The 24,746-nt window shown below is 45.6% G+C and overlaps 1 long non-coding RNA gene across 1 annotated transcript; it reads right to left on the bottom strand.

The window, feature by feature from the left end:
- Positions 1-9,110: 9,110 nt before the first annotated feature.
- Positions 9,111-24,531, bottom strand: LOC141571639 (uncharacterized). The gene is made up of 2 exons (XR_012496568.1): positions 24,305-24,531; positions 9,111-9,739 (listed from the first exon to the last, which is right to left on the bottom strand). It is a non-coding gene; the product is annotated as an uncharacterized LOC141571639 (long non-coding RNA).
- Positions 24,532-24,746: the final 215 nt, after the last annotated feature.

Here is a 24,746-nt window from a genome sequence, read left to right as displayed (position 1 = left end):
TGAAATGGACTCCCTGCCTCCCACCTTTTACTTCTCCCCCCGGACTATTCTGGAAGAAGACACCCCCAGGGAACCTGATGCCACAGAGTGAGCTCGACCTGGGAATAGAGGAAGGACAGGGCTTTTCTCTTTCACCCTGGAGAAGTTGTGCCTGAAAACACCAGCTAGAGATTCTCACAGAGACCAGTCTCCTTGTTGTTTATTAACCACAGTGGGGAACAAGCTTGGAAACCCCTGATCACCAGGAAGCTAATCTGTAAAATCGTGATTTGTCCCCCTTGGTGCAGAAATGTGTGTAAACAGCGCTGCAGCCAGACTCTCAAAGCTCCTAAGTCTCACTTTCCCAGACGGTACACCTGTGACTCCGGATGTTTCTACTGTAAAATGATCTTCATTCCACAGCCCTGAGTTTGTTTCTTGAGTCCCCGCCTACTCAGTCCAAAGAAGGACTGGAAGCAGTTTGGTACTGTATGTTTCAAGGAGGAGCATGGACAACCTCAAAGCTGCAAGTGTTCAAAGCAGTTAAAATGCTAGTTTTTAGGCAGCTGCACAGAACACACCTCTAGGTCCTAGATAATTTACAAAAGATCTATAAAACAACTTATTTCAACCTGAGAGTTCCACTGCTTTAGAATTCTTTACCACTGCTTCTTTCCCTCCCCCTGCTTCTCCAGCCCTTCTCTGTCTCTCTCACCCCTCAGGCCCTTTTCCCCCCTTAGTCCCCACCACCCTCTCACTCCTGATTGTGGCACTAGTGCCACCCCCTCACCTGCCAGCCGAGGACTATTCTCCCACAAGGATCAGTCATCCTGCTAACGTCAGTGAGGCTGTGTCATTTCTTCACTAAAAACATTCCAGTGGCTCCGAATCACTCTGGGAAGTTTCTAGAATGTAAGGCACATGAGCACAGAAGCTTTGGGCTGTTTAGGTCAAGGTTGAATCCCAAGCATATGAAGCCATTCCTGATAGATAGTGGGCATTAAATTATTTGTTGAATGAATGAATGATTGTATTAAAATTTATATCACGTAAAATCATAACTTGAAAAATACAAAAAAAAGGAAATATTTCATTTCAAACTAGTGGGTATATCAGTTCATAAATTCATTCCAGTGGGAAAAATGCTGTGTGCTTATTTGTTGCACACTTGAGCCTGTGTATTAGTTTTCTATTGCTGTGTAACAAATCATCACAACTTAGTGGCTCAAAACAATACCCACTTATTTGCTCACAGTTCCTTAGAAATCCAGGCCCAGTATGGATGGGATCTCTGGTCAGGGTGTCACAAAGCTGTGAGCTCATCCTGAGCTCAGGATCTTCCTCCAAGCTTAAAGAGAGCTGTGAGCAGAATTCAGTTTTTTCCAGTTGTAGGTCTAAGGTCCCTGTTTCCTTGACAAGTGTCAGCGAGGGGGGTGCTGCCCCAGCCCCCAGTGTCCACCAGCAGTCTTTGCCATGTGGCCCTCCATTTTCAAAGCTGCCGGTAGAGAAAAGGCCTCACACTGAATCCCTCTTACTTGGAATGTTTCCTCAGGAGAAACCCCAGTCAGTACTCACCTGATTAGGACATTCCCCATGGATAGTCCCCGTGTCTTAAGGTCAGCTGATTTGAGACCTTAGTTACATCTGTAGAATCCCTTCCCAGCACCTATATTAATGTTTCATTGCATAACTGGGAGAAGGTGAATAACCAGGGTTGTTATTAGGGACCATCACAGAATCAGCCTAGGATGGCCTGCTCTTCCCTTTGTGTTTATTTGGGTCACAGTTGGAAATGAAGTTCAAGTAAATAGATTGTTGTGAGTGGTAATAAAATGCAAACCAAATGACATGTCTAATATAATTAGAGCAAATAAAAATGCAATAATTCATTCTCTCTTTGGACACTGTATTAGTCATGTATGGCAGCGTAAAAAATTACCCAAAATGTAGCAGCTCAAAACAATAAATGTGTATTTTATCCCTGTTTCTCAGGGTTAGGAATGTAGAAGAGGTTTACCTGAGCACTTCTGGTTCAGGGCCTCTCTCAAGGTTGCAGTCAAGTTGTCAGCCAGGGCTGCATCATCTGAAGGCTTGACTGGGGCTGGAGGACTCGCATGAAACACGGCTCAGTCATAGGGCTGTTGGAAGGGGCCTCATTTCCTTCCTGGATGGTCCCAGGAGGCCTCAGTTCCTAGCCGTGGGGACTTTTCCATAAGGTGGCTAATGACTAGGTAGCTTCTTCCCTAAGAGCAAGTGATAGGAGAGAAAGACCAAGACGGAAGCTGCAGTTTTATGTCCTAGACTCAGAATCACACACCATTACATCAGCCTGATGAGAAGTGAGTCATTATGTCCAGCCCACACTCAAGAGAGAAGGAATTACTCCACCTCGGGAAGGGAGGAGTGTCAAAGATTTTACATACATATAAAATTTACAATTAAAATCCTGAATATTGTTTCAGGATTTTATAAAGCATAATCATTTATCTGATCATTTTCTTTAATGCTTTAAATTTCACTTTACAATGTAATGATTAAAAGTTTGAGACAGAGAAAGGAGATACAACAGTATTTGTAAGTTTTTATTGCAGATGCCTTTAATAACAATGTTCCCTACAATAAGTTGCAACAAAGTTGAGAACATATAGTAGCTGATCATACAGTTTAAAGACTGAGCGCCATAACATTAATGTCTTTACAATAACTATCTTTGCTTTTTTCAGAATTTTCAAATTTGTTTCATTAAAAATGTCAGAAATATTTGCTACAATGCCAATTTTCTTACTGAACAGCATCTTCAGAAATATTTGCCTAATGAAATCGCTTTTCAAAATGTTAGAAAAATGTGAATCTCATGCCTCAGTCTATACAGCTTGGTGTCCTGACAACAATTTTGTTGTGATACAGTGGGCAGCGATGGTTAATGCCAATCTAGGAACAAAGTGTTCCAAAACTGGCTGTCCGGTTGGCATCCTAGAATAAAGGTCAATCTTTCACTGTGTTTTTGAATGAGATTTGGTAGAAGTGATTTGGACACCAATGTGATTCTAAAAAGCACTGTTGATATGTGACGCTGAAGTTTGTTTTGTTTTTAATTTTTATTCTGGAATATTGGGGAACAGCGTGCTTCTCCAGGGCCCATCAGCTCCAAGTCGTTGTCCTTCAATCTAGTTGTGGAGGGCGCAGCTCAGCTCCAAGTCCAGTCGCTGTTTTCTATCTTAGTTGCAGGGGGCGCAGCCCACCATCCCATGGTAAAGAGCTCGAGCTCTAACCAGCTGAGCCATCCGGCCACCCCTGAAGTTTTCTCAGAGCAGCTCTGTTGTATCCATTCACACTCTTTATTCTATCAATGGTTTCCCCTTTATAGCGTTTTCTAGTTTAACATACATTGATCAAACTATGTATGATCAATACATAGTTTTCTGGAAACTATAATACATAAATTCTGGAAATTACACAATTTCCATTTTGTAAAAGTAATTAATTCAGTTGTATATGAAGTTAAATATAACACACCAAATCCTTCGCAGATAGAATCACCTTGCAGGTCACACTGAACATTGTGTCCCAGAAAATCTATTGAGATGCCAGTGATCACATGACCCATTTCTAGCCAAAGCTATTTCCTGTGACACCGGCCGTCTGTCTGACATGGCTCATAACAATTGGCTGTGGCTTTGTTCCAAGGTGGGTACTTTTTTCTAAGGATCATTGCAATAAACTTTGGTATTTCTTTTTCTATTTCCTTATTAAAAAATTAATCAGGAATGGCTCACAAGTCACAGTTGGAGAAATGTCAGTTTAGAAATTATGATCAAGTAAATACCTGGGCACACACCACTGGTGTCAGAAACGGAACCTATGAAAAAGCCACCATGGCTGCGTGCCCCATCCTGTCCTTCAGATGGAACCTCTATCTTGAGTCTTGTGTTTACTATTCCCTTGAGATTCTCTGAAGATTTTACAATAAGTGTATAAATCCCCAAATCAAATATTACTTACTTTTGCCCATTTTTGAACTTCCTGTCCAGTGAACTCGTACTGCATGGACTCTTCTGAGACTCAGCATTACGTAGTTAGTTACCCCCGCTGTGTGAGGGTGTCCTTCATTTGTTTTCACTGCTGAAGTCTTACATTTCATGATGACACTACACTATCTCTGTTTCCCTGCTGATGCATAAGGGGTTATCTCAGTTGCTGTAACGTGAGTGTGCTTGTCTCCTGGGCACAAGCAAGAAATTCCCTGGAGAGGACGGTCAGGAGGGAAGGCTGGGCTACTGGGGTGTGTGTTTTAACCACAGTAAACAACATGATAAGCATTTGATTTCTGAAGTGTTTGTGCCAATTTAAACTTTCACCAGGAATGTGTAAGGCTTCATGTTGCTGATGTGTCTGCTCTGAAAATAAACCAAACTCAGCTTAAGGAGAGGAATTAAGAGTTGGAAATCAGTTCCTTGGTTGCAGAATCACCCAGGCATTTTCTTTTCTGACTTACTAATTACTTCCTTTACTTTTATTCTATATATTTTTCATTATACTCACCAGAGACACAGATCAAGACACTGGTTATAAGGATCTTCAGTGAACAAGATGAACACAAACAGGCCCACACCATAACAAAGAACCAGTCAGAAATTGAGGATACAATAACTGAAATGAAGAATGTGCCCGCAGACTAGATGGAGCAGAGGATCAGATCAGTGATTTGGAAGACAAGGTAGCTGAAAATGCCCATCGGAACAGCAAAAAGAATAAAAAGTAATGAGGACAGTGTAAGAGACTCTGGGACAACATCAAGCACCAACATTTTCATCAGAGGGGACGAGACTGAGAAGAGAGGGAACAAAGGGTTGAGAACCTATTTGAAGAAATAATGACTAAAAACTTTCCTCGCTGGCAAAGAAATAGACACACAAGCCCAGGAAGTGCAGAGAGTCCAAACAAGATGAACCCAAACAGGCCCACACCAAACACATTATAATTAAAATGGCAAAGGTTAAAGACAGAGAGAGAATCCTAAAACAGCAAGAGAAAGGCACCTACTGGTAGTAACTTACCAGGAGCTCAACAACTTGATTTCTCAACAGAACTTCCAGGCCAAAAGGGATTGGCAGGAAATATTCAAAGTGATGAAAAGCCTGGATCTACAACCAAGACTTCTCTACCCAGCAAAGCTATTATTTAAAATTGAAGGACAGATAAAAAGCTTTCCAGAGAAGAAAAAGCTAAAAAAGTTCACCGTCACCAAACCAGTATTACAAGGAATGTTAGAGGGACTTCTTTAACACGCACACACACACAAATCACAAATATGAATAATTAAATGACAATAACTACACATCTATCAACAATTACTTTCAATGGAAATGGGTTAAATGCTCCAATCAAAAACATACAGTGGCTGAATGGGTAAAAAAAACGAAATCCTTACATATGCTGCCTATTCATAGTAACTATGTATAGTGCCAGGTGGGTACTAGACTCATCAGGGGGATCACTTCTTAAATTATAAATGTCTAACCACCATGCTTAAAATATAAAATAATTTCACCATGCCTGAAATATAACATATAATGTAATATAAAATAATTTTGAATATCAGCTGTAATTGAAAATGTTAAAAAGGGGGGACGTAAAGAAGAACAAAAGTATCAAATTTCCAGGTTTACAACAAGTAAGTCCTGGGGATGTAATGTACAGCATGGGGAATATAGTCACTAATATTGTGACAGCGTGGTACCGTGTCAGATGGTTGCTCGACTTGTCACAGTGGTCACTTCGTTCGGTGTATAAATGCTGAACAACTACGCTGTGCACCTGAGACTGATACAATGTTGTATGTCAGCTGTATTTTTTAATAAAAATCATACAAAATAAGTAAATTAAAAAAAATAAAGCCAAACGATTTCAGGTGTCAGCCACATGTACAGAAACCTTCACAGCAACACCTAGACCAGTGTTTGATCAAATAACTGGGTGCTGCAGCCCAGACAAGTTGACACAAGACTCATCAAAGATAAGGTATGAAAATGAAGTCACTGTTCAGAGAGGGAGACATTCAAAAGGAGGAAACGATTAAATTTTAATTACTCCATAAGCTCTAAGGGAACAGTTTCTCTGCTCTGTGTTTGGCAATATGTGGGGGTAAAAGAAATAGAAAGCAAAGTTTATATCCTTAAAATTTTCATAAGCAACAATATCACTTCTTAGGTGGCCCTGCGTCCACCCCGTTATGTCCATCAGGAGGAGCATGAAGTCTGGTGGTTTCACATTTAGAGACGTTAACATTGATTAGGGGTCAGGTGGTGACCACCTGCTATCCAACCACCATAAAGTTCCCCCATCAATTTTTCATCTAATTGTCAGAGTATCCATTGATCATTGCCCATATTCATTATTTCATTAGGGCTACAAAGGATATTTTTTCTATCATTCCTTCTGAATTAATTAGTTGGAATTCTGTTACAAAGAAAAGTGTTTTCCTATCAACAATTCAGATCCCCTCAAATAAATTTCTGACAAAGAAATAGGATAATGATTTGAATTTATTTATTATTTATTTATAAAAACAAGTTTGTGCCAAACATGATCAAAGATTTATTTTTCTAAATAAAGTATAAAACACACATATCATTAGTGAACATTTTAGTGAATTTCCACAAAATTACCATACCCTGATACAGCTACACAGGTCAAGAAACAGAACAGAAAACCAGACCCTCTCACACACCCACAATCATTGACTCAGTGGACCTGAGAAATTAAACAGTTATTTTGCCACCAAAGATGAGTTTACTCAGGAATAGCAGAGAACTGCAATTTGGGATATATGAGCTATGGCAAAACCGGAGGCAAGTGTTAAGAACAAAGGAAAGGAACATTTACAGAGAAAAGGGGACGTTGAGAGGAGCTGTTATAAACAAAAAATCCCCTGGAGGAAACTGGGAGTTCAGACTGTAGTGGCTTTTCATTGGCTGGGTTGTGACAGTCTCTCATTGGCTGGGCCATTGCCAGGGGAGGAGAAAATCTTCCCCCTTCCTGGTGGGGTAGTAGATGATAAGCCATTTTCCAACTGTAGATGTCAAGCAGTTTCTTCCTGTTGGGGGCACCTTACAGTGCTGGGTGTGAGAGCTCCCCCTACAGGCCCTCCAGACTCCAATCTTGGTTGAGGTCTCTAATTTTTACATCTTCTCTCCACCCCAAAGGTAACCAATAGTTTTAGTTCTAGCAACCTAGATTATTTTTTCCTATTTAAGTGTATGTAGACAGAATCATACTCTATCTGTTCTTTTGTATAACAATATTGTTTGTGAGGTTCATCCATGTAATTGTGAGTGGCTGTATTTCATTCACTTTTGTTACTGTGTAGCATTCCATTGCATGAACATATCTCAGTTTATCCACTTTTCTGTTGGTGAATTTTTGGGTTGAGTCCAGCTTTTGACTGTTATAAATAAAACTGCTTTGAACAATATACGGTGCATATACCAGGATTATATTTTCTTGTTGTTAGTAAACCCTAAAAGTGGAATCCACAAGTATACAGAAGGTGAATCTTTTCTTTGGTAGATAAGGACAAACCATTTTTCAAATCTATTGGACCAATTTACTCTTTCAACAGCAGGACGCAGTTGTTTTATGTCCTTGCCAACACATGACGTTGTCAGACTTTTTTTCGTTTAAAACACTATGGTCAGTGCACTAGTGGCTTCTAATTGTGAAAACAAAATGGCTCAAAAGTCACCTAGTCTCTATGCTCGATATGGGAACAAAAGAATGTCATGGTGGATCAGCTCGTGAAGCTGTGTGCTGCTTATAGACTTGCTCTGAAGTGACCAGACTGATTGAAACTTAGAGACAAACTGAGGACTGAAGTTTTAACAACAAATGGAGTAAAGACTACTAGTTACTTTTCACGCACTGTACCACAGAAAGAGAGTTGCTTTGCTTCATGTTGAAGAAAGTCAAGCCCAGGGTGGTGATAAGGAGCTGACAGAAATGACTGAGGATGTTACAATACATAGTGTTCCACGTACTGTGAACAAGTGGTATCTGAATGCACCAGACAGAGCAAGTTCCCATGGTGACATTTCTTCTGTGAAAGCCTGGGGGAAGAGGTGGGACTCAGGCAGAAGGCCTAGGATGGAAATAATAAAACAACAACAACCAAGATAATCTCCAGGTGTGGGTGTGAGAATCTCCTACTCTCACTGAGCACAGTCGCTGGGTAGGGAAGTCCAGCTCAGCAGACGGCTTGGTGCTGGACTTCCTCTCAGTTCTCACACACCTGTGCCAGGTGTTTACGGCTGCTCTACCAAGGGACAGAGGACACAGCATCATGTCTACTTTTCAATAAGTTCTGAGGTTGTAGGAAAGTCAATCAATCAGGGTTAGTCAACATGTACATTTACAACACCCACACCAGTGGGCAGCCACCCTATTCACCCCAGATTCCAAGGCATCCCGAGCGGCCAGACCACGGGGTCCCCAACCCTCCTTCTCCTCCTCTCTGGGCCCTATGACTGACTGAGCCCAGGGCTGGTGAGCATGGAGACTGAGAAGACTGACAATGGAGACAGAGGACAAAGGGGGGACCGCCTGGTGGGTGCTTGGGCAAAGAGAGTGAGCCATCCCACCTCCCCCTGGATCCCCTGGTCACCTGCCCTTTCCCACACCTTTCCACACCTTTCTGTCCTCCCCCCCCCCCCCACTGGCTCTCATTCCCTTCCCCTACTTGCCTTGTACTGTTGTAAAGGATAAACTCATAGTTCTCCTCCTGTGTTGGGAAAACCCAGTGCTTCCCTGTCATTCTTTCCTGTGTCTCATTTACTTCTACAGACACTTCACTTCTGACATATCTGGTCACCAAATGTGTGGAGGTTTCCCTACAATAAGCAATTCTCTGTTTCACCAGCTGGATGGTCTACAATTTAACTCAATTCTAACACTGTCTGCCTGGTGTCAGATCCCAGGGGTTAAGGGCTCGTCCCACAGACGCCCTCCCTTCAGATGCCAGTCCAAAGCCCACGTTATCACTTCTGACAAACCAACTGTAGATCAGAGGTTCTAATGGCCCGTTCCTCGGGTTTAATGAATGTTCTAGAGCAGCTCACAGAACTCAGGGAAACGTCTGCATATATTTACTTCTTTATTAAAGGTTATGATAAAGGATACAGATGAACAGCCAGATGAAGAAATACACAGGGCGAGGTCTGGGAGGGTCCTGAGCACAGGAGCTTCTGTCCATGGAGTTCACCCTCCCGGAGAGGACGGGATCAAAGACAAATGTTAGAACAAGAGGTGATCCTAGTGTTCCTGTCACTTACGGTTCCTATTACAAGGGTTTCAGGAGCTCTGTGCCAGGAACCAGGGACCTCTAGAGGCCAACATCTATTTTCTATTATCTCAGACCCATCCACAAAAATAAATTGCCCTCCCTCGGAGAAGAGCTCACTCTGTGATGTAGGGAGAGCAAAAAGGATTGCCGGGGCCTGAGGCAGCCAGATGTCCTTGGTGGTTCACTCAGACTGTCCCAGGATCAAGTCTCCAAGGCAGAACGGGCCCACGACTGCCCTGTAGGTAACGCGGAGCCTGGGGACACAGCTGCACAGCCACGTTTGGGCTTGAGCACATGCAGCCCAAGGAGGCGGGTCTAAGCAGAGCCCCGCCCTCAGGGGTGCCTGTCTCCCACGTCGTCTCCCAGGCTTTCATTTTCCTCCTTCTGCCTCCTTCAGCTTGTTCTGCTTGTTCTGCCTGGAGACTGATGATAGAGGCGCATTTTTGTTAGAATTAGATCTTAGGGTTCTGGAAAAGCCCATCAAAGTTAGTAGAGGTTTGTGTTTACAGCAGTGGGTGGGGATTCAGAGTTCTCCGCACACAGTGACATGGGGAGAGAAGCCGGTTCAGTGGCTCCTAACCTTCCTCCTGCTGCTGTGGGGATCCCCGACCCTGATGGAGACCCCTCCCCTCCGTTCACCTCACTCTGTTCCCCTCCACCCACCCCAGCCCTGTCCTGGCTTCTCCATCTCTCCTCCTCTCACCTTTCCCCTCCACACAAACCAATAACGGCCCCAGGGGAGCAGCTCCCTGGCACAGGTGCAGGAGGGAGCTGGGAGCAGCTGAGCCCAGCTCAGGACAGAGCCAGGAGGGGGCGGCAGTGGGACATCACCTCCCTCCTTCCCCTGAGGGCCTTTTCAGCCCAGGCTCTCACTCCCTGATGTGGTTAGATGCCCCCTTGATCCCCCAGAGTCAGGAAGCCCAGCTTGGGACACACGTGGGTGGGTCCTGTGCTTCAACAGCGACAGAGAGAGTCAAAGTGTGATGCCGCGGGCTACGTGGCTGGAGAAGATGGGACCCAACTATTGGGAGCAGAAGGATTTCATGAAAACCATAGCAGAACATTCCCGTGGCGCTGGAGGTACAAGCAGAGCTTGGACCATCGAGGCAAGGCCTGTGAGTGACGTCAGGCTCCTCTCACCTGTGAGGAGGGGAGGGTCTTCACCAGTTGTGTGGGGACACAGTGACCCCTCACAGCCTGGACCAACGTGTGGCGTGTTGCTTTGGGCTTCATTTTCAATCTGGGTTTTGATAAAGATGAACTGGAACTTGAAGCAACGTAATCAGTGGGGAGGGTCTGTGGGAGGAGCGAGGGCTCCTGGAAGGTCTTATGCTTGAAGTGATCCCGAGACCCCTAAGGAAGAACGCTATTCTGTAATAAAGCTCCAGGTTCTAACTTCCCCTCATTAACTGTCCTTCTCTCCCATCAGTACCCTCCACCTTGGCACGCAGGCAGAGTGTGCACGTGGCTGCCATCTGCACACGCTGGGTTGCAACCCTGTTTTTTCCCCTAAATGAATCCTTCTTTGGTGACACAACACCTCGTGGTTATTATTTCTCAGCTGACAGTTTTGACTGACTCTTGGTCCAGAGTCCCAGCCTTGCAGAGGTTGCCCTGCTGCGTGATGGCCCCAACGGGAGCTTCCTCAGGGGACAGTCTCCCAGGATGGTGAGGGTTTCCTCTCTGTGAACAGGGACCCACAGCCTGGAAAGTGACAGGCAGGTTGGCTACGCAGACCAAGCACAACTGGGGAAAGATTTGTCTTGCAAAGACCTTGAGCCACTTCTTGACTGAAGGGCATGTGCACCTGCTACTCAACACCCCGAGGTCTGGAATGAGACACTGCAGCCACCCCTTCATGATCGCCCTCAGGGAGGGAGAGAATCCTCTGAGGCCTCACTCAGGGGAGGGCAGGGAAAGGACTGAACCCTGAATCCTCCTCTGGCACTCGTGGTCCTGGCAGGTGACCGTGGTGTGTGTGGGATTTCAGACACATTCCTGGTGTGTAACTTGCCCAGAGTCACCCTAGTTCTGTTCATGTCCTTTTAAAGGATCCTGTGGCTTTGGGAGGGTCAGAGGGAGGCCACTGGGACAGGAGGAAAAGTCAGTGACAACAAAGGAGCAGCACTTCCTGTAACGGACTTTGGTCCTGAGATGTTCTGTGGGAGCAAGTGTACAGGGGAGACTTTCCTGTCCTTCCCCTCTGTCCCCAGCACCCCCCCTTGGGCCTGTGGCCCCCACCCCTGAGCTGTCACTCACCCTGACGTTGCTCCCCCTCCATTAAGATCAAATGCTCTCCTTCCCTCCCCTTCAGAACTGGAGCTCCCAGCACTGTGCTCCCTCTCAGCCTAGAAAGTAGTTTGTCCCCCGACTGCTGGTTAAGGAGGAGGTGATTCAGGAAACACAGGCTACCACTTAGAACCGAGAAATTCTGATAAAATATAGTTCACGTCCTTGAAACCCTCCACATGCAAACACAGTGAGGGGATCCAGCCAAGGTCTAGGGCAGGACCACTGCCTGGGGAGCTGAGGTCAGAGGGCCCAGAGCTCCGGAGTCACTTTCGCTCTGAGGGCATTTGCCAAACCTGAGTTCAGCAAGAACTCTGTCTGAGCTTTTGGCTCCCCCTTGAGGGACTGAGCAGAAAAGGAGGTGAAAGCTGGCGCCCAACGAGGGTGGTACCCAGATACACTAACCCCCACATTAAGCAGTGACTCTGAAATGCTGCTTCCTAGAAACGTGAGTGAATCTGAAATAAACAGTCCGCTCAGGACCTTACAGTCACTTATGGTTTCTCCATCTCTGGGTGATAAGGGATGACTCGGCCCTCAGACTGCGGTTCAGCATCATGGCAAACATCTCCCTGGCACCAAAAAACAACTAGGACAACCGTCCTGAATAAGATAGCACCACTTTAGGCTGCAAATAATTCCTACACACAACATTTTTATTATTTTTATTTTTAAAAAAAAAAGTTCTGGCCAGTTTTATTAAAGAAAAATCTGCATGAGTTACTTTTCCCCACTCTGTCCTGGCTTCTGCTAATGACATCAGAACGCCCTGGATCAGTGGTAGCCAGTGCACATGCTCTGTAGAGTTCTCCACATGCTGTGCCCAGTTCAATATTGTTGCCTCTGTGGTGATGGCCACCCGTCCTGGCCAACATGGCTCTGTTTCTTATTTCCTCACGGTTGGAAAGTGTTGGCGAGGATTACCAGTTTTGCTTTGCCTTGTCTGATCATTTTCAGAGTCTGCTTGTATCCCAATGTGTACTTTCCACTTCTCATAACAAGTTGGAGCCTAGAGTTGATCAACTCCAGCAACTTTTTCGTCTTCTTTGCAGCCCCCATATTCCTGCCTTAGGTGTGGGTCGGTCCCCAACCAAGAGCAGCCGCCAAGACAGCAGGGGAGTTGGAGAGGTCTACACGTAGTATTTTTAAAAACGGCCCAGCATACTAGCAAAGCCAACCAAGACGACATGAGCCAGAATACGCGGTAACAAGTTTCAGTTGAGGCGGACTGCAAAAACTTTGGAATCTGTAAATATGAGGCACATGCAGTAAAACAAGTGTGCTTTCCAGTTCAAATACAGATACAAAAGAATTTCAGCGGGGAACTGGAAATTATAAAAGGTGACATAGCAGATTTTAAAAGGGACATGTATTAGTTTGCTAGGGCTGCTGTAACAAAGGACAACAAGCTAGATGGCTTGAAACAGCAGGAATTTATTGGATCACGGTTCTGGAGGCCTGAAATGAAGGTGTTGGAAGGCCACGCCCCCTCAGAGATTCTGGCTACAATCCTTCCTGCCTCCTCCTAGCTTCTGGTGGCTGCTGGCAGTGGTTGGCATTCCTTGGTTTGCAGCTGACCTCTGCCAGTCCAATCTCTGCCTCCATCTTCATATGCTATTTTCCCTGTTTTGTCACACAAACTTCCCTCTGTGCAAGTCTGTCTCTGTGTCCAAATTTCCTGTTTTTGTAAGGACACCACTCATATTGGGGTCACCACCCTAATGAACCCATCTTAACTGGTTAAAGCTGCAAAGGTCCAATTTCCAAATAAGGTCACACTCTGAGATACAGGGGGTTGTTTGCAACATACCTTTTGGGGGGAACACAACTCAGCATAGAACAGAACCCAGTAGAAATTTTAAAATTGAAAAAACGGATAACTAAAATTGAGACCAAATGCATAGGTTTAAAAGCAGAGAAGACATCTTTAGAGATAAAAAGAGGGAATGAAATAATGGAAGCTGGGTCATCCTAGAATCCAGTTTGAAATAGAATCTCCTCTTCCCACCCTCAGGCTGTGGCTATGGCTGACTTTCTTCATTATCTTCCCTCAAACCCAGCGAGTCTGTCCATTCTCTAGTTGAATGTGTCTGTTGAAGGGACTGTGATAGGAGACACTTATCTCCCAAATCCCTTCTGACTCTTCTGACCCTCTCAAGTATCACCGTCAGCATATGTGACCTGTCACACAAGGCCTGATGGGAAGCGGCCCCGGCATTTTACCCGGCAGAGATCCCTCTGAACTGTTGCAAGTTGAAGAGCCCCAGACCCGGGACACAGAGCTTGTGGCCACCAGGTCTGCAGCAGACAGGACTCTCCACAGGTGGGCAGCTCTTGTGGAGGGGAGCAGAGACACACGTGCCACGTGCAGCATAAGAGCTGCCCAGGCCCCTCATCCTGAGATGAGGTAGGAAGGGAGGCAAGGGCTGGAAGCCCCTTCTCAGAACCACTGTAGCAGGTGCTGTTCTGGGTGCCTGTGGCCGGGTCAGGCTCTTGCCATTCTCTTCTCTGACCCACGTCCCAGCACATCCTAATCACTGCGGGGACCGTGGCTGGCCTGAAGCTCCTGCTGCTCTAACCCTTGAAAGTGGGATGTGCGAGAAGATACTAGGAATGGAGGGGTGGATACAGGGTTCCCGTCTGTCAGGTCTCATCCCACATGGTTCATTGGGCATAGTATCTGTCCTTGTTACTGCTGGGGCCAGTGATGGTGACCGAAGCAGGTGACAAATTCTGGGAGGGAGCCAGGATGACAAATAACGTGGGGGAGAGGTCACAGGTTGGTCTGGTGGCCATTTGTCACCCAGAGGAGAGGTTAAAGGTGGGAGACATGACTCCTGGGAACTAGAAGCTCGGCATCCGGGACACTGAGAAACTATGGGGAGGGGGCAGAGGCGGGAGGCTGGGGACTTGGCGAATCAGTGTGTCCAGTTCCCAGGAGCCCCGGATCCAGAGTGACCTGTGTCACAAGGGAGCACCAGCCCCTGTGGTCACCTCAGGGCTTCACAGGCTTGGTCTCAGCCCACATTTCCTTTGCTTCTCCATTTGGTTCTAGGCAGCAAGGTTGCAAATTTCCCTGAAAGTCCATCTTAGGGACCAGGGCTTCTGGAAATCAGATCCTCTTGTCATCAGGGTCACCCTTACAAAAATGTGTCCTTTTCACATTTCTTATAAAATGTCAACAAACAAGGTCCTCAGGAAAAATGAATGTGTAGGCAGGCAGGTGTGTGTAGATGGTCCCTAAGAGATGTGTGACTGGGCGGGGAAATGGAGAAACTGCTCAGACACAGATGGAAGATCAGGGGCTGTTTTCCAGCCTGGGATGCTGGGTGTCCACACAGCCAGGGTTTATATTAATCAGGGGAAGATCTGCTCCTGAAGAACGGACCTCCAGGAAGGTGACTGTCTGTGCCAGCATTTTCCCTTCCCCTAATTGTTTCCTGATCCTATTCTTTGTCTTAAGGTAAACCTACTAAACCATCAACAAAATGAAAAGACAACCTGCTGAATGGGAGATATTCAGAAATAATACATCAGATAGGGAGTAGTATTCAAAATATATATGAAACTCACATGAATTAACATTAAAAAAAATCAAACAATCCAATTTAAAAATGGGCAGAGGACCTGAACAGACATTACACCAAAGAGGACATACAGATGGCCAATAGACATATGAAAAGATGCTCAATGTCACTAATGATTAGAGAAATGCAAATAAAAACCACAATGAGGTATCACCTCACACCTGTCAGAATGGCCATTATCAATAAACGAAGATGTGGAGAACAGGGAACCCTGGTGCTCTCTCTGTTGGTGAGGCTATAATTGGTGCAGCCACTATGGAAAACAGAATGGAGATTCCTCAAACTAAAACAAGAGCTGCTGTATGATCCAGCAAGTCCAATTTTGGGTATTTATCCAAAGAAAACAAAAACACTAAATTGAAAAGTTATATGCACTCCTATGTTCACTGTAGCATTATTAGTATTAGCTAAGACATGGAAACAACCTACATGTCCATCAGTAGATGAATGAATAAAGAAGATGTGTGTGAGTGTGTGTGTGTGTGTGTGTGTGTGTGTGTGTATACCGTGTTTCCCTGAAAATAAGACCTAGCCGGACCATCAGCTCTAATGCGTCTTTTGGAGCAAAAATTAATATGAGACCTGGTCTTATTTTACTATAATATAAGATCGGGTCTCATATTAATTTTTGCTCCAAAGGATGCATTAGAACTGATTGATCAGCTAGGTCTTATTTTCGGGGAAACACAGTATATAATAAAATCTTGCCATTTGTGTCAACATGGATGGACCTAGAGGACATTATGCTAAGTGAAATAAGTCACACGAATATAAATACTGTATGATTTTACCTATGTATGTAATTTAACAAAACAACAGAAATAGATCCATAGATATAAAGAGCAAGCTGATGGTTGCCAGAGAGGAAGTGGGAGGGGGATGGAAATAAAGAAAAAAATAAGGACAAAAGAATCATAATAATAAAACAGCACGACTAAAGTTTGATGAAATGGAGGGAAGAGAAACTAGTGGTGGGATTTGTTTCCATCCCAAGTGAATCTCAGTTGGTTGCAAAATGACTGATGATTTCCCTGCACAGACCAGAATCCGGCCTCTTACACAGCAGTGAGCACAGCCTGTGCAGGGCCTGTTAGCCATGTTGTCACTTCAGGCACCTGACCCGTGCCCAGTGCTCACAGCGTCCTCGACACGGCCATGTTACACGCAACGTCACTTTAATCCTTAGTCTGCGTAGGTGACGGCCCTCGGGTACTCAAGATTACATCCTTTTCCAGACTCACAGTTTGTAAGTCACAACCTGAATGGACTTTAAAGCTTGTATCTGACCACCTTCTCCATTGCTCCCCACCCTGGAATGAAAGTGTGCTCACCACCTACAACAGCGACACATCCTGTGAGGTGTACTGTTCCTCGGAGAAGAGGCTTCGAGTAATGGTCTACACCTGATAATACCCAGCGTTAATTCTGACCACGCATGCTTGAAACGACAGCATCAAAATGAATAAAATACATAAGAGTACATTTAACTAAGGATGCAAAACAATGAAGCTGAACTCACTGGCTCTGCCTAGAGCACGATGATACCCAGCTGTCCTGACGCTTCAATGCACCACTAGGGCCTCCCTGGGATGCTGTGTCCTTGTACGTGGACGGAGGGGTCCAATGTCAAATTGTAAGTACGTACAGGACAGAGCAGGAGGAAGCTGATCTCAATAACCTTTAGGAAAAAGGAGCAGAGCCGAAAGCTGTACCCCCACATGAGTCTGCCTTTAGCACCCCCTCTCCTGGGTCTTCTGCTCAGCTCTTCTTTACGGCCCGTCTCTAATCAGGCTCTTGTCCAGTGCCCAGGACCCTCGTGTTCTCAGGGCTTCCTGAGGTCCTGTCCTCAAGGTCCCGACAAGACAAGAAGTTGAGTCGGGGGGACCTAGGACTGAGCTACAGGGAGGTTGTGATGTTTTGAACGTGGGGTGTGAGACGGGCTGTGAGGACACTCAGCGTGTTTAAGTGATTAGCGGTTGACCCGAGTCTGTTACCACTTACTTCTATAGCTGCAGAGCTGCGTGTGTGGACCAGTGAGACACGAGCTGTTCGTCCTCCCACTTGGTCTGTCTGTGGACCCCTGATTCTCTTAGTCCAGCTGCTCCGCTGAGGGGTCTGTCCTCCCCGTGTAGCACGTAGGACACAGGGAGAAGGGTCCACTCTCCTGCTCGCTCAGGCCTATGGTTCCTGCCCTGGACCAACTTTCTTTTTCCAGGGATGACGGGAAATGTCTTTCTTCCCACCCTTGCCTCCTCGTGGGGGGAGTGGTCCTTCTTTTTCCTTGTTACTTACTTTCTCTGAATGGGAATCACACTGTTTGATTATTTTTTCTGTTACTTTTCTCCAGGATGGGGACGGGTAGTTTAATAAAAGGAGTGGAATATTGTCATAATTTTTCAAAAAAAATAAACGTGAAACCTGAACATCTTTTATAAAGCATATGCTTGCTGTGCTGGGGCAAGTGGCAGATAGGAGACAGGAAAATGGCAGGTGGGAGGTAAATGATACAAACCTTCTCTGTGCTCAGTAAATAAATACTCTGCTCTGAGTTGATCACTTCTTGTGTCTTTTGTCTACCTTCTCCCTTTGTATCGTAATTCATACTTGTTTTCTGCAGGCTGTCGTACCACCAGGTTGTAGGATTTCAGACATCCCTGAGCCAAGTCCCCAAAACCACGGAGCCCCAGGGCTGGCACGTCATGGTTACACCGTGACAGGTGTTCATCTGGCCCTTAGCCTCAGTCTCTTTGTTTATGTTATGTTTGTTTTTAAATTCACTTTATATAGGCTATGTCATGGTGTTTTGGAAGAGAACTATCGTCTCCTCCAGCTGCCACCTGTCTCTGATGATGGGATCTTGTTTTCTTTGCTGAGAACCAAGATGACCCAGAGCAACTTCTGCCCAGGGCTCTGTCTGGATTCCAGCTAATGAGTCCAGTTCTTCTTGGAGCACCTCAAGCATTCTCACTGTTTAGTTAATGACTCAGCCTTTTTCTGTGATGGGCAATGGCGGATTCCTAGTCTATAGGAGTTGTCCTTTTCCTGTCCGCCAATACAGGAGTGTTACAAGGAGAACTAATGGGTTTAAGTAGCCCCTGAGTAAGAAACTTAGAAATTACAGGCTGAAGCCCAGCCCTTGCCTCAGGCCTTAGAGGGTACTGCTTCTGGGGGAGAAACTGTGAGGGATCCCTAAGACTAATGAGGACTGGGGTTCTCAGCCCGGCCAGGAATCCCAGTGTCTCAGACACGGGGTCACTTTGACTCTTCCATGTAGGGGTGAGAGTATTCAGATGGTCTTCAGTTTGCGTAACTAACATTTGGAGGGGCGGTCTTAGGACAGGATTTTCTCCTATAACTAAACTATTTTCATTCCTAACAATTGGAGAAGGTCCTTCCCAAGGAGAGGAGTTGGGCATTCAGGGACTACAAGAAAGGAATGAATGAATAATACCCGTCCCGATATGGGAGAGCCCCCTCACTATAGAAGGTTTAAGCCCCTTCACTACAGAAGTTTTAAGTCCCCTCAGTATAGAAATGTTAAGCGTCCCTTTCCCTAGTTTCTTAGCTCCTTAGCCCCTGGTCTTAATCACTCTTCTAATCAGTTTCTAAATCCTAAACTAAGGATTGCTCCTAGCCTAAATCACAGAATGCGTCTCACCCCTGCCTAATAACTACTGAAAAGCCTGTGAACTATAATCATTGTAGCCCAACATTCCCCAAGCCATTCCAGACCTAACTCTTGGATAAATAAACGCCATCCCAGAGACCGAATGGGTATTAACACTCCTCCAGGCCAGTCCAGACCTAACCCTGGGCTTTGAGTCCCATCCCTGGAGCCAGCGCTTTTGATTTATTAATTAATATCTGTCTCTCCTCATCTAGGGGCCATTGGGATACAAATTATATCCCAGGGAGGCTTCTAGTACACCCCAACCAAGGAAGAAGAGACCCCCCTTTTTAATACTTAAGAACAGATAGGGTGCGAGTTCTGTGACTCCCCATTAGGTAGGGACAGCACTACCCCCCTTCTCAGCTTGAAGCAGATACAGAAGAAGAGACCTCCCGTCCCTCAACTCCCCACACAGATTCATGGGGATCACGTCTCTCAGGGAAAACAAGGCAGGGAGTTAGGTAATGGGGTCTCTGCATTCCTGCACAACCAACACAATCTACGGGGAGCACCGCCTGGAGACCTAGCGCACAGCAGGCCCAGGGCAGGTGCTGAGAAGGGCCTGCTCTCCGTACAGCCTTACATCAGAGCAAGGACAGCTGTCACATGCGCGGCCCATTTCCCTGCAGAGTCCCTTTTGCTTCCCTCCTCCTTCCAGGCCCCTTGGGCAGGTACAGCCCTCCTCAGGCTCACAGCTGGAGGAGAGAAACCCCCACACACACCCACACACCCCGCAGTTCACAACTGCATGTGGAGGCCCCGCTGGTTCCGAATTAGGATCTCATGTCCAAGGCCAGTGTCAGCCTATCTGACCACCACTACAGCTTCCCTTTAGCCAGGAGGGTTTCCCACCGTCACCGCTCACACCCCAACACTCTCAGTGCTGCACAACCTCTTGCACAGCCACCACCTCACATCTGATGAGCTCTGTGACTTGTCAGCCCTGAATCCTACGGGTTACACTGTTTTCTTCAAGTCTCCCAGCTGCCAATATCAAGATCCTCACTGGATACCAAGATTCAAGTACAATTTTACACTTCAGTCTTCCCCTGTGAGAAAGGAAGCTTTTGTCCGTTTCGATTTGGGCAATTTTCACATGGTCAACAATCTGTCCTGGTGGGTAGATTTTAGTGTTGCTGCATTTTCCTCCACCACTTACCCACTTACTTTCCTCCCTACCCTTCAATGGTGGCCTCACGACAGACTGAACCATGTGCCCTTCTCCTACCATGGGCTCCCCTGTAGTCTTTTTCTCTAACTTTTAAAATGTGATATAACTTGCACACAGTAACTACACAAATCTTAAGTGTACAGCTGGATGGCTTTACATGTACCAGGGGTGTCAAAAAAATGCAGACAAGTGGAAACTTTGGTCAACATTGCTCAAGCAGTAGTTCATGGTCATCAGAAGTGTCTGGACGCTGATGGGAACCACTCTGGGCACCTCTTGTAAATGCAGGCGTCAAACGTGACTTGTATTCATCTTTTGTTATCGGTATATAGTGAGTATTACAATTTTAATAGTTTTCCTTTCTTACAATGTACATACATTTTTTGGCACCCTCTGTATACAGAAAACCACCCGGATCAAGGTGGTTTCACCATCAAGGTGAAGAACACGTCCTGCCCCAGAAGGCTCACGCTCCTCCCCAGTCAACACTCCCCACCAACCACTGACCTCAATCAACATCAACGAGTTTTGCCTGTTCTTGAACTTCACATAAATGCTTTCCTATCATCTTATTTCAAAACCTTCATCTTTTTACAAATTATTATTTGAGATATAATTGACAAGCATTGTGACAGTTTAAGCTGTACAATGTGCTGGCTTGATACATTTATCTATTGCAATTTATTACCACCAAAGGGTTAGCTAACACCTCCATCACGTCACATAATTATAATTTCTTTGTTCTGGTGAGAACAATTAAGACCTAGTCTCCTAGCAACTGTGAAGTTTATAATGTAGCGCTGTTGGCTATAATCCCTACGCTGTGCGTTAGATCTCCAGGACTGACTTACCTATTAGCTGCAAGTTTCTGAAGCCTGATTCTTAACCACGTGGTACATATCGCCTCCTAGCTTCCTAGGCATCTATACAAGGACCATGTGATGTATTAAGTACCCAGGGCTCTTATGCATGCATATAACTGAGAGAACTTAAAAAGATGTTTTATTCCACCAAGTTACCATGTGACCCAGCCATTCCACTCCTACATATACTCAGAAGAATTGAAAACATACATCCACACAAAAACTTCACATGAATTTCATAGCATTATTCACAATAGCCAAAAAGTGGAAACAATGTAAATGGCCATCAACTAACAAATGGATAAACAAAATGATGCACAGCCATATAATATTATTTAGCCATAATAAGGAATAAAATACTGATACGAATGAGCCTTGAAAACATTATACTGAATAAAAGAATCCAGAAAAGGCCTCATATCACAGTATTCCATTTATAAGAAATGTTCAGAAGGTAAATCTATAGAAAAAGGAAGATCAGTGGTTGCCAGGGGCTGAGGAGGGTGGGGAGGGGTGGACGGTGACTACTAATTAATATGAGGTTTCTTTTTGGGGTGATAAAAATGTACTGAAATTAGTGGTGATGGTTGTACAAAACCATCACACTCTAGATGAATACACTAAAAACCACTGAATAATGGGTGAATTTTTACGGTATGTGAATTATATCTCAATAAAGCTGTTGTTTTTTAAAAAAAAGTTTAATTCATTGTGAACTTAGGCTATTTTACTAAATAAAATTCCTACTTGTTTGTCATTAAGGTCGCTGGATCATGATCAAAGAAACTGAAAGTAATCTGACATTGCTTTGAATTTTCACCTTTCAGTTTGCAAAGAAAAGTAAACTAGTGTCACTTTTAGGTTGCAATGGGCCTAAAGACAGTTGTCCATGTCATTTCTCCACCAGGAGAAAGTGTTTCTTCACTAAAATGGAAAGAGTACAAATGCAAACCTTCTATTCTTGAGAAAATGCCCTAACGTTTTCCTTAAATCAAAGCACTTACTATCTAAAAGTAGTTCTCCCCATAACCAGGGGATCCTGGAGGCTTCCCTGCTAAAAGCACGTAACTAAACAATATTTTCCCTCAACAAGCAAGGTATAAAAACTACTGTCATCATGGCAACACTTTAATGTCTCAAGATAAACAATGAACATAAACACCTAGCACCAGGGTAAGGATCTGAGTAAAAGTTTATTTATTTGCTCTAAGAATAAGAGTACTAATTACTAGTATATATTGAGCAACCATAATGTACTAAATAAACACTGTCCTTGGTTCTTTACAAATAGGATGTTAAATGAAGTCCTCACAGAAACCTTGAGAAAAGTATTTTTATCCTCATTTCATAGATCAGGAAATTGAGGCCTAGAGAAATTGAGCAAACCATCTGTCCTTAATCACACAGGTAAAAGGATCCAAATAATAACCCAAGTCTTTCTGAACTGAAATGGTCCCTCCTCTATCCCTCTATATTCCTCTTCAAAACGAAAAAGGAAGCCAGAAATGTGAGAAAACTGAAAAGACTCCTCTTCCTATCTTGCAAAAGTTGTGCCTTGAAAAAAGGTGACTGTTCCTATTGTCCAAATAGGAAACACAGAAAACAAAAGATTGTTAATAACAACCAGCACTCAGTAGGCACAAAAGACCATGCATGTCCCACATCTCATCTACTGCCTCCTGATTTAACAGTTCTCCCATTGATTCTGATTATAACCCTAGGATGTCAACATTTAATGACCTCACTACAGAAAACCCCAGAGAACAACAGTTGGTGAGACTGGAGAGCTCACTAGACCAGGAAGGAAAAGGAATCAGTTGGCAGGAAGTGGTGCTTATCTAAAAACATAAAAGTCTTTAGCACTGACATTAACACTGTAATTCCACAGCACTTTCATCTGAAGCTATCTCTGCATTCCCTTGCAGTATTTTAATCCTGTGTCAGCTGATTCCCACCGTTCTCCATATGTCTAATAGGATCCTAAATAAGTCTGCTATATAGCGACCACTGACCCTCATTTCTCTCTTGCTATTAAAAAAAAAAAAAAAAAAAAAAGAGGTCACGGGCTGGCCCGGTGGCTCAGGGGGTTAGAGCTCCCTGCTCCTAACTCCGAAGGCTGCTGGTTTGATTCCCACATGGGCCAGTGGGCTCTCAACCACAAGGTTGCCAGTTCAATTCCTCGAGTCCCACAAGGGATGGTGGGCTGTGCCCCCTGCAACTAGCAACGGCAACTGGACCTGGAGCTGAGCTGTGCCCTCCACAACTAAGACTGAAAGGACAACAACTTGACTTGAAAAAAAAAGTCCTGGAAGTGCACACTGTTCCCCAATAAAGTCCTGTTCCCCTTCCCCAATAAAAAAAAATCTAAAAAAAAAAAAAGGTCACAAGTTCAAAGGATTATCCCAGAAGGAAAAGACCCCAATCAATGAGGAAAGGTAGCAAGTGGGGCAATCCACATGAATTTCATCACCAAGTAGACTGTGGCTGTCAGAAATCTTAAATTCACGACTGAAACATACAGTCCTCCTTATACTTCTCAGGACTCTGCCCTGAGAATTTGCTACAGTTTCAAATAAATTTAAACTGTAAACCAACAGCAGATCAATGGACTTACAATTGCTAAGGGTCTCAACATACACCAAAAAGGAAAAAAAAAAAAGTAGTTTAGAAGGTCTGCTCTCCATCCAATCAACTGAAGAATGAAAATTTAGTGCATTTCCACAAAAAGAACAATACAACGCAGGAGGGTAAGGGGCCACTTGGGGTTCAATAAATCCTTAGAAAAGGCTAAAGAAATAACCTCAATTCTTGGGTGACCCTGTAATAATTCCTAATGGGAAAAGGCCAACTGAAGATCAAGTAAGGTCGGGCCTGAGACTTTTCCTCATTTCTCCTGTCTCCCTGCAGACGGTCCCAAGCTCCCAGCAGAACCTTGTTGGAATCCAGGGAAAAGGTTCCTACGTGCCGAGCTGGAGGAGCAGGGGAAGGGGCCATCCCTGTCCAAACAACCACCCGTGCGTGGGGGAGACCCCCCAAGAGAGTTCTGTTTAAAGTGAGAAGCAGTTCCAGGGCCGGGCCTCCTAACCCAGGACGGACACAGGCTGCTCATCCCACTCCAGGGTCTCTTACGCCCGGACTCCGGCCACCGCCCGGCTGAGGGCAGCACCCCCAGAGCCCTCCCCCCCAGACCCCGGGCTGCTCCCACAACCAGCCGTCCCCACAGCTTGCTGCCTGCGCCTCAGCCTGACAGCTGCCCTGCCGCCACCAGGCCGCCCCGGCTCCCCCAGCCCAGGTTGCCCAAACCAGCCTGCCGGGGTCGGCGGGGCCCCAGGCCCGCGAGATTCAGGGCTTCAGATCTGGAAGGGTTTGGTCCAATCCCCTCTTCCTCCTCTCAGCTTCTGGGCTCACCTCCCCGGCAGCTTGGCGCCCCTCTTCCAAAACTGCTCGCTGTTCTCGGCAGCCATTGCTCTGGCCCGGGGAAGGTCTTGTAGTCGGGCCGGGGGGTACTCGGCGAGATGCCCCCAGGACCCCACAATCGGAGGGCCAACCCAGGCCGCTTCCCCCGCTGCCGGTCACCGGCCCATAGGTGCTGGGACCGCCATCCTGGATATGGGCACCGCCCCACCCAGCGCCGCTGCCATTGGTGGACTGCCAGGCGTGGTCGGACGAACCAATCAGGAGCCGGAATCCTGCAAGCCGCTGAAGCCGAGCGGTGACGTCAGGGGCCGGGCACACAGGTGGACCGAGAAGGCGGAGCTCGGACCGGCAGGGAGGCGGGGCTGAAAGTTCCTTAACCTGGCGAGGGGAAGAAGCAGGTAAAGGACTTATGGGAAGAGGAAAGGGTAGTTTT

Source organism: Rhinolophus sinicus, linkage group LG05 (assembly GCF_036562045.2).
Source record: "Rhinolophus sinicus isolate RSC01 linkage group LG05, ASM3656204v1, whole genome shotgun sequence".
NCBI lineage: Eukaryota > Metazoa > Chordata > Mammalia > Chiroptera > Rhinolophidae > Rhinolophus > Rhinolophus sinicus.
The sequence above is the reverse complement of the archived record's forward strand: the minus strand, read 5'-3'. Positions and strand labels throughout refer to the sequence as shown.